This window comes from Sus scrofa, chromosome 3, assembly GCF_054392235.1.
Source record: "Sus scrofa isolate SSC_HxYL_T2T_F1_AM1 chromosome 3, Sscrofa_HxYL_maternal_Yorkshire_Landrace_v2.0, whole genome shotgun sequence".
Taxonomy (NCBI): Eukaryota; Metazoa; Chordata; class Mammalia; order Artiodactyla; family Suidae; genus Sus; species Sus scrofa.
This window is the reverse complement of record NC_139385.1, coordinates 2,289,623-2,303,322: the sequence shown is the minus strand read 5'-3', so window position 1 is coordinate 2,303,322 and position 13,700 is coordinate 2,289,623. Positions and strand designations below refer to the sequence as shown.

The window sequence follows — 13,700 nt, the reverse complement described above, 5'->3', positions numbered from 1 at the left end:
GGAGAACCTGGGGTGGTCAGCATCCCTGGTCTGCATCTCTCTAAAGGTGGGAGAGGTTGGAGAGCCGTTGGCTCTAGGGGCGGGCAATGAGGCTTGGAACTGTCAACGATAATCAAGACTCCTCCCAGTGGCGATCTTGTCAAATGCTTCCCGAAAGGTGATACGCACAGGATCTCCTGAGACTCTTGTTAATGTGTAGGTGCTGACTTGGGCAATCCTGGTGATCCAGGAGGACTGGCATGGGGGCTGAAGCTGTGTTTGTAGCCGGCTCCCAGGTGATGCTCATGCTACTGGTCCATGCACCACACACTGAGTAGCAAGGATTCCAGAGCTCTGGGTTTCATATTTGGCTGCATGTTGGGGTCAGCTGGGGAACTTAAAAAGTTGCGGATGCCTTGGAGTTCCCGTCGTGCTCAGTGGTTAACGAATCCGACTATGAACCATGAGGTTGCAGGTTTGATCCCTGGCCTTGCTCAGTGGGTTAAGGATCTGGCATTGCCATGAGCTGTGGTGTAGGTCACAGACATGGCTTGGATCCCGCATTGCTGTGGCTGTGGTGTAGGCTGGCGGCTGCATCTCTGATTAGACCTCTAGCCTGGGAACCTCCATATGCTGTAGGTGCGGCCCTAGAAAAGACAGAAAAAAAAATTTACTGATGCCTAGTTCCCGAGAGGGTCTCTAGTTGGTCTGGGCTGTAGCTGGTACACCTGCGTCAGTCAAGGTCCTCAGGGGTAGCAGGGCTGAGATCCACTGTCCTACATGAACCCTGGTCTCTGTCCCTCCAAGTCCTCCTGCAAGAGAGATTTGCTTTAAACAGCAGAGGGTGAAATTGACTTTTTTTTTAAGCCCTCTGGATGTACCCCTCCAGGAAGGAAACAAGTGATTCACAGCTTGAACCCTCACACACAGAAATATCAACAGAGATGATGAATGCGAGTCAAGAAGGAAAGCTGTGTAAACCCTTTAACCTAATTAAGATGCCTCAGTGGTCCAGCGGCTGTGAGCTCCGGTCAGGAAGCACAGCAGTGACATTTCACTTAGGGAAAGGGAGAGCACCTCCCCAAATCAGGACCTTGGTGGCACTCTGAGTCTTTTCAGGGAGCCTTGAATGTTAATGTATGCAGGCTGGAAATGTCTTGTTCCTGGAGAAATGTTATCCCTGGCCCTCTTGGTCTGGAGTTGCCACTTGTCTCCACTTCTGAGGTTCCAGCTTTGGCCCTGTTACTCCCCCTCCTCAGACACTAGAAATTCAGCTTCTGTCTTGAGAGCTGTGAGCAGAAGGCCAAGCCCGTCGATCGTCCTTGCCGCAGGCAGAATGGTGCCAGCCCCAAGGGCAGAAGCCACTTCAAGTACACTCAGCCATCACCCCAGAGGTCGACCAGAACCGGGAGCAACTAGGGGAGGGACAGGAAGGGAAACGGGAGGCAGGAACCCCTTCAACAAGCAGCACAAATTGCTCTTAGCTTTAGGAGGCAGGTATGAGAGCGAGCATTTTTTTAAAAATTGTTTCTGTTGTTCATTTTTGGTTTTTTAGTTAAATTTTCCCACATGGCACTTTTCTTTCTACTGTGGTAAAAGACATGGCATAAACTTTACCATTTTAACCATTTCTAAGTGTCCAGCTTGGTGGCATTAAGTACATTCGTATTATTGTACAGCCGCCACCTCCATCCATCTCCAGAAGGGTCTCATCTTCTCAAACTGAGGCTCTGTCCTCTTTAAACACTGCCCTCCCCGCCAGCGCCACCCCCCCACCTTCTGTCTCTCTGAGCATGACTCCTGCAGGGACCTCAGGGAAGTGCGATCACTTGGTGTTTGGCCTTTGGCGTCTGGCTCCCCTCACGGAGCACCATGTATTCAAAGTTCATCCATAACGTTGCCTGTGTTAGAAGCTCCTTCCTTTCTGAAAACTATGCTTTGGAGCCTCTTTGATCCCAGACTTGAGATAAATGCTTCCCCCTCTCTACGCCTGTTTTTCCCATCCCTAAAGCCTGTCCTGATGTGGGGCAAGAGCCGGTGAGCAGCCCCACGCCCGCAGCTTCAGCAAGGAGGGTGCCTTCCTCTCCTTCTCAACTAGTAACGAAATACGGGCAGGAGGCCGCCTTGTTCCTCGACGTCCTCGACATCCTAAACTTCCCTTTGCGCCGTCGTTCTTGGTGCACGATCTTCATCTTTGTCACCGCGAGAGAGTCCCTGTTACACAGCCTCCCATCCACGTCATGGGCAGGAAGCAGTGGGGCGGGGGGAGCAACACGCAGGAGTGAGTGGTACCTGCGTCAAGAGGGCGAAGGTTTCCCGGAAGTCTCGGGCAGACTTCCGCTCACATCTTATTGGCCAGGTGTGTCACGTGACCACGCCTGGCCGCAAAGGAGGCTGGGGAGGCCACGGGTGTCGGCGCTTCTGTCGTTTGTCTCTCTCGTCTCTCAAGACGCGTTCTTTCTGCAACTGTGTCTCTATTTTAGATGATCCCATCTCAGAGGAAAAGTGGATGTTGTTTGTTTTTATTAGATCAGGTTTTAAAGATTGAGTAGCTTGCCATGCTGGAGACAATCGGGTCCTGTGTAGTAAGGAAGGGGGGGGGAGCGCATTTGGCGTCGGTGACGCATGCGCGCCAGTTCGCAAGTTGCTCTGGGGAGTAGACAGAGGTCTGCGAAGCACCTGAAATAGTGCTGGCACTCAGGAGGCCCTCAGCCAGTGCTGGCGTCAGTGATGGTGGTGCTGGTGTGATGTGGTGGTGCTGTGAGGATGATGGTGGTGAGAATGGTGATGGGTGGTGATGGTGGTGGTGCTGGTGATGCTGCGATGGTGGTGCTGTGAGGATGATGGCAGTGAGGATGGTGATGCTGTGGTGATGATGGTGCAGGTGATGCTGCGATGGTGGTGATGGTGAGGATGATGGCAGTGGTAGTGTTGGTGGTGGTGATGGTGGTGGTTATGATGAAGGATATGAGCAGAAACATTTTCGATAGATCATTTTTTTCATAAGACTGCTGGTTACATAAATTTCACAGGGAAAACCGTAGCAGCCAACAAATAGTTAACATGTATTGAGTGGCCACTGTGTACCTGGCACTGGGCAGGTGTTATCTTCCTAAATCCATGGGACGCTCCCATGAGTACCTTGATCTTCATTCAGGGTTGTTCTTTGGGGATAACTTCTGCTCTAGAGAAAGGGGTAGGTATCTGGGGACTGATATGACCCATTATAATCGCCTGCCCCGGGGCCCTGAAGGTTCAGATGGGAGTACACCGTCTACATCCCTGCGCGAAGCCGGGGGGGTCTCAGTGAAGGCTCCATGAGGAAGTTTTCTTTCTCTCTCTTCTGCGACTCCCGCCCCCCCCCCCCCCCGCCCCGGCATGCTTCCACTCTTCCCCCCCACCCCCCGGGCATGCTTCCACTCCCCCCCCCTCCGGGCATGCTTCCAGCTCCAGGACTGGGTGGCAGTCTTAATTACTATATGAAGACATGGACAATGACCAGAAATGGAAAGAGACAAGGTACCATCTCAGCTGGAGTTGACGTTTGCCTTCTCTCCATCCACAGGCAGCTGAAATGCTGCACGTTTTTACCATTATCAGCCCCTTTTTACGAATGGGAAAATGGAGGCTCAGCGAGGTCAGGGCTACTCGACTACGTGCAGAGCTGAGGTGTGAACCTTCGGGGGGGGGGGGGGGCTGGATGTCAAATCTTGCAGTGTAGTCACTCTGTTGAACTGCCCTGGTGTGTTTGTGGTGGAGGGTCCAATTCAGCCCCACCCCCCACAAATAACCCTTGTGTTGCTGTCTTTCCTCCTGAGCCCCCCCACTAGGATGACATCGTCTGACCCAAGGTCAGCGCCCCGCCAGCATCCACACAGGCAGAAAGAGAGCCTTCATCTTGTTTCTCTATTTTCCAAAGGCTCATTGGAAAGACCCAGACATTTATAGAACATGACAGAATTCAGGCAAATTAAAATACAGAGCGTCTTTGCCTTCCACAAGGGAAACTCTGTTTAGCTCAGAACTGGCACAAGATTGCCTCTTGTTTGACTATTCATGACAATTTTAAATCAGATTCTTTTTTTTTGCCTTTTCAAGGGCCACACCCACGGCATATGGAGGTTCCCAGGCTAGGGGTCTAATCGGAGCTGCAGCCGCCAGCCTACGCCACAGCCACAGCAATGTGGGATCTGAGCCCTGTCAGTAGCCTACACCACAGCTCACGGCAGTGCAGGATCCTCAACCCACGGAGCGTGGCCAGGGATCGAACCTGCAACCTCATGGTTCCTAGTCGGATTCCTTAACCACTGAGCCACAACGAGAACTCCAATTGGATTCATTAGTAATCAGTGCAACTTAGTCAACAAAACCTTTCGAAGTACAAGCTGTACAAGGATCACGGCTGGGGGGCTGTTGTCTCCCTGTTCCTCAGGGAGGAACAGGGAGGACCTCATCCTCCCCAGAGTCCCGCAGTCCTTAGCACCAGGCTTCTGTGCCTATCGAGCAAGATCTGGAAACTTCTCTCGATGCCAGGTTACCCCAGATGCAGAGCTAAGTGAAAAGTATCTCCTGTTCTGTACGAGAAAAGCATCCGTGGGCCTTTTCCCCAAAAATGAAGAGCAAGAAGTTAATAAGTGATGAACCCATTTCCAAATCTTGTTTAAATGTTGCTTTAAAAATGTTCAGCGGGAAGTGATGCCAGCCGCTTCTAGAGCAGATCTTTTGCAGGGTTTCTGTCTGAGGCTGTGAAAGTTGCCGGTGAGGCCCCTGTTGCTAGGGAGACGGTGAGGAGGTTCATTACATGTAAATTCCAGGCAAATAGGAGATGGGGAGAGTGCGTTCTCTCAAAAAGGAAAATTTCGAGAAAGAGAGGAAAGCAAATTGGCAGAGAAACTTGGATTGGAGAAAGTCAGTCCCAACGGGGCTTTGTGCCCAGGCGAGAGCTGCCTAAGGAAGCAATCCTCTCTCTCTCTCCATCCAAGGAGGTAGTAAATGCTCATCTAAGCTTTTCTTAGAAACCAAGAATCCAGGCAAGGTTGCTAGATAAGGCAAATAAAAATGTTTAGACTAAAAAGGAATTCGTTTGTCTGAAATCCAAATTTAATCTGGCAACCTCAGTCCAGGGGACCAGAGCCTGCCCCCCTCTTTTTCACGACAGCACCGACCCCCCACCTCAAGTTCCAGTGTGCTCAGATTTCTGTGGGGTTAACTGTGTGTGTGGGTGCGTGCGTTCGTGCACGCGTATGTGTATGTGCGTGCATGCACTCAGAACATGATGGAATGTGAAACTGAACCGTGTGTGAAATCAGCCTTGTAAATTCTAAGCACAGCATGATTCTATTTATTCTGTGCCTCAGTATAAATCACATGTTAAAAATCGAGATAGGCACTAAAGGATGGAGATAAGCCTGAGACACCATCACCTAAAGAAACTGACCGCTGGTAGAGCACGCTGCAGTGAGGAGACTCCCACCCCTCCCGCCCTCTGTCACCCCGCCCGGCACACACAGGCTTTTTCCACCTTGATTCCCCCCAGCTTGAAGCAGCAGCCCTTCCTCCGTGATGCCTGTCACTCCCCAGATTTCCACTGGCCACCCCAGCCCCTGAGTCCATCCGCCCAGCGCTGTGCTCCCACAACTGATGTCAGATACTCTGCCCAGCAGGGCTTGAAGGAGGATAGAGATGGTCCCCAGCCTTGCAAGCCAGTGTCCTGGCCGAGGCTGCAGGGCACCGTGGGACTGGGGTCACGCAGCAGATGCGTCTTCACCCCACCTGTTTGACTCAGAATCATTTCCTCCAGTCACAGAACAGGCTCTGCACACTCAGTTGTTTAAGAGGACGGGGGCGTATCTTTACCCATCCCCTGTGGTCGAGCCCTTCGATGACTTCCGATTTTATTAGGGCTGTGATCTTAAAGTCTTAAAGGGAAAGAGGAGTGGAATCATCATAGCTAAGGACTGATGAGCTCTGGGCCTGTGTTTTACATGCTATCCTGACTTGGTGTGTTTGGTAACGCGCTGTATAGTTTATGTCAGACAATACCCTTTAATACACTCTTAACGGAACGTCCATAGTTCTAACCTAGAACCTAGAAAAAATGTGGAGGCAGGACAGATCCCATCTGAATGGGAACTGTTGCCAAAACACAACGGGGCATGTGGGAGAAAACTGGATTTCTAAATGCTGCATTTGCAGACGTGAAATTATCAAGGGGTAACAGTAGAGAGAGAACGTCCCAGGACCGGAGCTGCCTCCTGGGCCGAAGGGGCCGTAATGTACTCGGACTCCCCCTGGGGTTTCTAAGTCCCCCTTAGGGTGGATGGGAAGGCAAGAGACTCGTACCCGAGAGGACAGGAGGCACTGAAGAGAGAAGGATGCTGTAGCTCCCAGGAGGGGCTTGATCTGAGGCAATCAGCTCAAGGCAAAAAAAAAAAAAAAAAAACCGGAGGGTCATCAAATCACCAAGTCCAAAGGGCAAGGTGAGGCTCGGAACAGGAAACCCATCCATGGGGGATCAGTGAGCTCTGATGCTGGGGGTGCTCAAAACACGATGGTGAGCAGGATGCAGTGCTGGTTCAGAACGAGTGGTCCATGAACACGGGAGAAATGCGGAGTTCCTTTTAAATGGAGGGGGTGTTGGCCAGGATGCCAGGGTGGGAGTGCCGGCTAATAGCAATCTTCCTGGCTGGCCACCTGTCACCCTGCACTTACACCCTGGGCGTTCCCTCCATCAATCTCCTTTCTTTGTCTGTTCCCAGTTTCCTACCACACTCGGGGTCTCAAGCAGCTGTCAGCCCCTGCCCTGCCCACACTCCTACCACCACCACCTCTAGCCTCGCTCCACTCTGAGAACCGGAGAATTCTCTCCTTGCATTTAGAAAAGTTCCCTCCTCTCCACCTGCACCCATTCTGAATAATCCATCTACAAGACAAAAATTAAAGCCATCAAAATAAAGTCACATGCTGACAAGCTATGACATGGGAAACTAAATGTTTATGGATAAAAGGGCACAGGGGACATCCATTTGGGGAAATTATTTTTAAAGTTTGCTGTCTGCTTATGCCCTTAAAGTTTTTATTTTCTCAAGTTACAGGAAAAGATCCATTGTGGGGAGATACAAATTTCATTCGGAAAAGCCGTAAAAAATGTCTTGGCTCTGACACGAAGGGCCAGTGTTTGGGTCTAATTTTCCTGGTGGGCATGGGGAAAGACGAAGAGTGCTGGCGCGGGTGGTTTATGTGGCTGACACCCAGCCCTAGAAGATGATAATCAGCTCGCCTAGGAGAGCTCGAGGCAAGAAGGCTGGGAGAGGGCAGAATGAACACACATGATCTATAAATAGGACCCAGGCTGGAAACGCAGCTCTCCCATCTGCAGACAGGCTCACCTCTGTCATCTCATTGATTCCCCCTCCCCCCCAATGCTGTGGCTGGAGCTTTACCAATAATCTAATGGCTCTGCTTTGGAATAATAATGCGTCTCTCTTGCCCGTCTCTCCCATTTGACAGACAGCTTAGATCCACCTGAGAAAGGGCCCCAGCGCTGCACCTGTCATTATCAAATAGAAATCAATAGCAGGCGTTCTGTGGAGGAAGCCGCCAGGCTGAGATAAGCGGTGACCTCTCAACTCCTAGGTCCAGCCCGGTTTCCCAGGGCCAGGGTTCTGCAAGGCTGTGAGGATACTCCGGGCCCGGGAAACATCTCCATAGGCTTCAGAAGTTAGCGCTGCTCTGAGGACAGGCAGGGCAGGGTGCCACCTTACTGGCCCCCAGAGCTGAGCAAAGGCAGCCCTGGTTCTGGGGGGAGAGGTCAGCGTGAATCCACACCTCCATGCTGTCGAGCAGTGCCTGTCGCACTGTCCTGCACACCCCATCTGAACCAGCGAGCTGGGAGCCACGGTGTGGACCAAAATGTGCGAGAAAAAGCAGGTGCTCTGGCACATCTGAAGGTCAAAGGGCAGGGGGCTTCTGGAGCAGGCTCCCGAGGTACCTGGCATGGTACGCAGTAGCTACACCAGCTGGGCAGCCCCCCAGAGAGGTGGGGGAGGGGTCTTTCCGTGGAGCTGATGTACCGAGACCCTCCAAGCTGCGTCTTGTCCCTGTGCCTCAGCAAGCGCCCCCGGCCCTGGACACAGGTGTCATTTCTATAGGCTCAGGTGTCCCCAGCTCTGCTCCAAGCTGTTAGCTTGGAAGTGGCACACATGCCTCATGCTGGCTCACCCTCCCTATTCATGGTGGTAGTAATAATACCCAATAATAGCCAGCACCCTGCGCTCTGACCATGGGCTAATAGCCAGTCCGCAAGCACTCACTGAATGTGCACAGCAGCCCTATGAACGAGCACCTGGTTCTGACCCATTTTACAGATGTGGCTGTGGAGACTCAGGCACCAAAAGGCCTGGATCCCAATCCAGCCCTTCCTGAAGCCACAGCCATGGTCTTAACCATCTTGCTTTGTGCCACCTCCCCACAGGTTAGTGACCTCTGCATCCTAACCACGGACCCTCTCGCCATGCCCTCTGCCCCCTGCCACAGCTGCCCCAGTGGCGGCGGAAAGAACTTGCTGGGGCTCCACCATGCTTCCTCTGACCCCACTGTGCCCTGGATCCTGGGAGCCATCCCTGGGGCTCTGTGGGGGGCTGCCTTCCGGCTGCTGGAGCCCAGCTCCCTTTCTGCACGGGGAGGTCCTGCCCCTCCAGCCCCAGCGTCTCCGAACCAAGGATGGATGGGTTTGGAGGTGTACCTTCTCTAACCCCCACTGGCTGGGACACTGTGAGGCGTGACCTGCCCTGTCTCCAGAGACCCCGGTGCAACTGAGTCAAATGATTTTTCATTTCTCTATTGCAGTATAAACAGATGAACCTCAAATTTTTGCAGCTTAAATAATAACACACATCTATGATGACTCCCTGTTTAGTGAGTGAGGAATCTGGGTGTGGCGTAGCTGGGTGCCCCTGGCTCTGGGAGCTTTATGAGGTTGCAGTAAAGACAGCAAGGACCACCCTGTCTGAAGGCTGGACTAGGGCAGGGGGTTCTGTGGCCCCTCACAAGCTGGCAAGTTGGGGTGGCTGGCAGCATCCTCAGAGACTGCTCCAGTGTCCCCACACGGTGGCCGGCCTTCCCCAGTGCCGGTGATCCAAGAAAGCAAGGGGGTAGCTGCAATGTCGCTAATGACCCAACCTCAGGAACCACAGTGGGTCTTTTCCACCCTACCCTGTTCAAAGTGAGAGGGGGCCACCCTGGGGCCTAAATACGGGGGCGGGGGGGGCATCCTTGGGCGCCATCTGGGCCACCACGGTGCCTCTCATACGCTGTGTGCGTCTTCAAACCCTCGCTTGGTCTCGTCCCTTCCCGGCCCCACTTCCCTCCTTTCCCATCCATTTTTTCCTGGGGATACGTCCTATCAGAGGGTTTTCGCTTCCCCATGAATCCTCCCTAAGGATCGGCCTTTGGAGAGCCCCGTCAAAGACGCACCAGCGGTGGCCAACTCTGCCCACGTTATGACTCGCCCTTGGCTCTCGGCTGGCATCGAAGCCCTTCTGGGAGCTCCGCTCTCCTGGGCTGTGGCCTTAACCAGCCCTTAGGAGGCTTCGTTCTCTCCTTTGTCTTGTATCTGGTTCCTGGCGTCCTGCTAATGGACAACCCCCCCCCCCACCATTGAACCCTCCATGCTTTAACCAAGCATGAGGACTAGAGTTACCCATTTCCCTTAACTCCTAAACAACCCCACAAGCAGCTATTATTACCTCCCTTTCCAGGAGAGGAAAAGAGATTGAGAGAAATCCAGGCACTCGAGCCCATTTGCACTACCAGCGCCCCAGCCAGCTCTCGACCCACATCCGCCTCCATCGTGGTGGTGGAGGCTCTCCCATTGTTCTCTCCACCTGTCGCCACGTAGTGTCTGCAGGTCTGACCCTCCCAAAGACGGGGATGGAGCTGAGGTTGGCCATGTCACCTGGTGCTGCTGGCCATCCCCTCGTGTAGTCTGGGTGCATCCCTGCCACCCGCCTCCCCGCTGGCCCAGGGCGCACGTGCCATCTTCCACACTCCCACAGGGAAGCCCTGCATGTGTCTGGTCTTTGTGCCTGAACCAGCCCAGAGTTGTGGTCACTCTGAACAGGACATGTGGATCTGAATGAATAATGCCTACCCTCTCCACCGCAGCCACCCCAGCTCGGGTCACACGGCGTGTCCCTCGCTTCACCGGGCACCAGGTTTGGCTGCAGCAGACAGAACGGCCTCTTGTTGGTCAGGACATTTTGCTTCCCCTGAAAATTGTGCTTAAGCCTCAGCACATTGGTACTGGCGGGGGGCGGGGGTCGCGTTTCTTTGAAGACAAGGACTCACAGGAGACTGGGCTCAGGGCAGCGCAGTGGCTGCATTCAGAGGAAGCGGGCTGAGGGAGTCGGGGTGGTGGCGGCAGTGGGGGGGCCATGATCTTGGCTCTTTCCTGCAGGGCAAGTCCTCCCCACCCTCCCATCCCCCCCCCAGAGCGAGATCAAGAGTTAGGGAGACAAGTCCTGGGCTGGGCACCCTTCTTGCTTGAAAAACACAAAGGCTCCCAAGACAGTGCCTAACTCATGAGCCAGCTGTTCTGCAGAACTCTGCCTTTTCAATTCAAAAGATCAAACCACTTGGACATACCAGAAAGCAAAGCTCACGTTTAAAGAAAGACTCAAGGAACGTACCAAACAAGTTTTTTATTTTATTTTATTTTATTTTCCCACTGTACAGCAAGGGGGTCAGGTTATCCTTACATGTATACATTACAATTACAGTTTTTCCCCCACCATTTCTTCTGTTGCAACATGAGTATCTAGACATAGTTCTCAATGCTATTCAGCAGGATCTCCTTGTAAATCTATTCTAAGTTGTGTCTGATAAGCCCAAGCTCCCGATCCCTCCCACTCCCTCCCCCTCCCATCAGGCAACCACAAGTCTCTTCTCCAAGTCCATGATTTTCTCTTCTGAGGAGATGTTCATTTGTGCTGGATATTAGATTCCAGTTATAAGTGATATCATATGGTATTCGTCTTTGTCTTTCTGGCTCATTTCACTCAGGATGAGATTCTCTAGTTCCATCCATGTTGCTGCAAATGGCATTATGTCATCCTTTTTTATGGCTGAGTAGTATTCCATTGTGTATATATACCACATCTTCCGAATCCAATCCTCTGTCGATGGACATTTGGATTGTTTCCATGTCCTGGCTCTTGTGAATAGTGCTGCAATGAACATGCGGGTGCATGTGTCTCTTTTAAGTAGAGTTTCGTCCGGATAGATGCCCAAGAGTGGGATTGCGGGGTCATATGGAAGTTCTATGTATAGATTTCTAAGGTATCTCCAAACTGTTCTCTATAGTGGCTGTACCCAAACAAGTTTTTTTTTAACTTTGTAGTAAAGGAAGATACACATGTATATAATCTATATATTAGAAATATACAAATTTTGTAGATCTTATTAAAGATTTATATATGACAGTATGTATCTCTATGGATATATACACATCATTTATGTATATCATTACAGCATGTATGGGAATATATCTTCACTATATCGTTGACCTTCCATCACGAAGTTCTGTGCATTTTCACCAACGGAACTCACGTGGCTTGTCAGCATCCTCACCAAGAAAACAACATTCCAGCTCCTCAGACGTCTCCTCCCTTTCTTCCTAGTCACTGGCTCTCCCCTCACCTGGTTTTGAATAAATTAGCCAAGAAGGGGTCATAGGAGTGTCGCTTTTTCGACTGAACTATAATTAACACACAGTAAAATGCTCAGACCTCAGGCATTTGGCTCGATGGGTTTTGACAGTTGTGAACGCTCAGGCACCACCACCACCCAGGACAAGAAACGGCCGGGCTTTGTCCAGCAGCAATACACTGAGAGACGCACACGCCGCTTTCAGTTGTCCAGTGACCACATTGGGAAAAGTAAACAGAAGCAGGTGACATTCAGACCATGTCCTTAGCCCAGTGCATTTAAGACATTATCAGTTCAGCATCCTGAAGATTACGATTATAATAAGAAATTTTACTTTTTTGGGTAACAAATCTTTGTAACTGTGTATATTTTATACTCAGATCCCGTCTCGATTCAGGTGGTTTTTGTTTTTCAACCATTAATGTGAAATGACATCCTTCCAACGAGAGTTAGAATATTTTGTACTGCTTCCGTTTTCATTTCTCCATTAAAATTTAAAATCCGATTCCTCAGTGGTACCAGCCACAGCTCAGGGCCACCGCCCTGGAGAGTGACACTCAGAATATTTCCATCACCCCAGAAAGTCCTCTCTTGCCCCGTCTCAGTGTCCTTCCTCCACACCCAGGCAGACGCCTTTTGCTTTCTAGCATCATCGATTTCCCTTGTTCTTGGATTTCGCATAGATGGGATTATACAATCTGTACTCTTTCATGTCCTGCTTATCTTGCTCGGTATAATTGTTTTTAGGAATCAGTGAGATACCACCTACACACGTAAGCAAAGGGCCCAAACCCAGAACCCTGACAACCTCAAAGGCTGTGAGACGGCAGAGCCACAGAAACCCTCATCCGTTCCTGGTCCGAGGGGCAAAATGCTGCCGCCGCCTTGGAAGACCGTGGGGTCTTTCTTACCCGAGGACCCAGGCATCCCACCCTTTGATAGTTTCCCCAAAGGGCTGAGACCTTGTGTCCTCACAAAGACCTGCACACACATGCTTAGGGCTGCTTTCTTTATTATTGCCCCAACTTAGAAGCAACCAAGATATCCTACAGCAGGTGAAAGAATAAACAGTGATGCTTTCAGACAATGGAGTATAATTCCACAATAAAAAGAAATGGGCTCTTAAGTCGTGGCAAGACAGGGAGAAAACTTAATGCCTGTTAGTAAGCAAAAGAAGCCAGTACGAGAGGGCTATATACTCTATGAGGCCAACCGTAGGACGCTGCGGAAAAGGCACGGCTATGGAGAAGTGGGTGCCTAGGGTTGGCAGGAGGGGAGAAGCCAGAGATTAACAGGCAGAGCACAGAATGCTCCTAGGGTAGAAGATATTTTGTATGACATTATGACGGATGCTGGTCACTATACCTACGTCCAAACCCACTGAATCTGTCCCACCAAGAATGCCCCCTGATGTATAGATTCGAGTGACTTTGATGGAAGTTTATTCTTGGTAAAAAACAAAGGTACAATTCCGGTGAGTGACATTGATAACAGGGGAAGCTATGAATCTATAGGCATAGCAGGGATGTAGGAAATCTGTAACCTCCCTCTTATTTTTATTGTAAATCTAAAATGGCTCTAAAAAATCATTTAAAACTTAATCTTGTGTTTTGCATGTGTCAGTACAGGCATATCTTAAAGATACCATGCGTTTGGTCCCCGCCCACTGTGATAAAACTGATGTTACAATAAAGTGAGTCACACGAATGTTACGTTTCCCAGTACATATAAAAGTTATATTCTCACCATACAACAGTCGTTTAAGTGTGCGGTAGGCTTATGCCTAAAAAACAAAGTACATACCTTAATTTAAAAAGACTTTCTTACTAAGAAATGCTAACCATCATCTGAGCCTTCAAGGAGTCATAATCTTTTGGCAGTTGCGACATCAAAGATCACAGATCATTATACCAAAGGTAATAAGAGCGGAAAAGTTTGAACTTTTTGAACCACCAACAGGCAACACAGAGACGTGAATGGAGCAAATGCAGTTGGAAACAGGGCACCCGCACCCT

The 13,700-nt window shown here is 50.8% G+C and overlaps 1 long non-coding RNA gene across 1 annotated transcript in view; it reads left to right on the top strand.

Annotated features, from left to right (window-relative positions):
• The window catches only part of LOC146404324 (uncharacterized), a 31,342-nt gene extending 17,950 nt beyond the window's left edge, over positions 1-13,392 (top strand). Inside the window, exon 2 of the long non-coding RNA XR_014839602.1 lies at positions 11,509-13,392. This is a non-coding gene — a long non-coding RNA (uncharacterized LOC146404324). The remainder of the gene's footprint in view (positions 1-11,508) is intronic.
• The last annotated feature ends 308 nt before the right edge of the window (positions 13,393-13,700 follow it).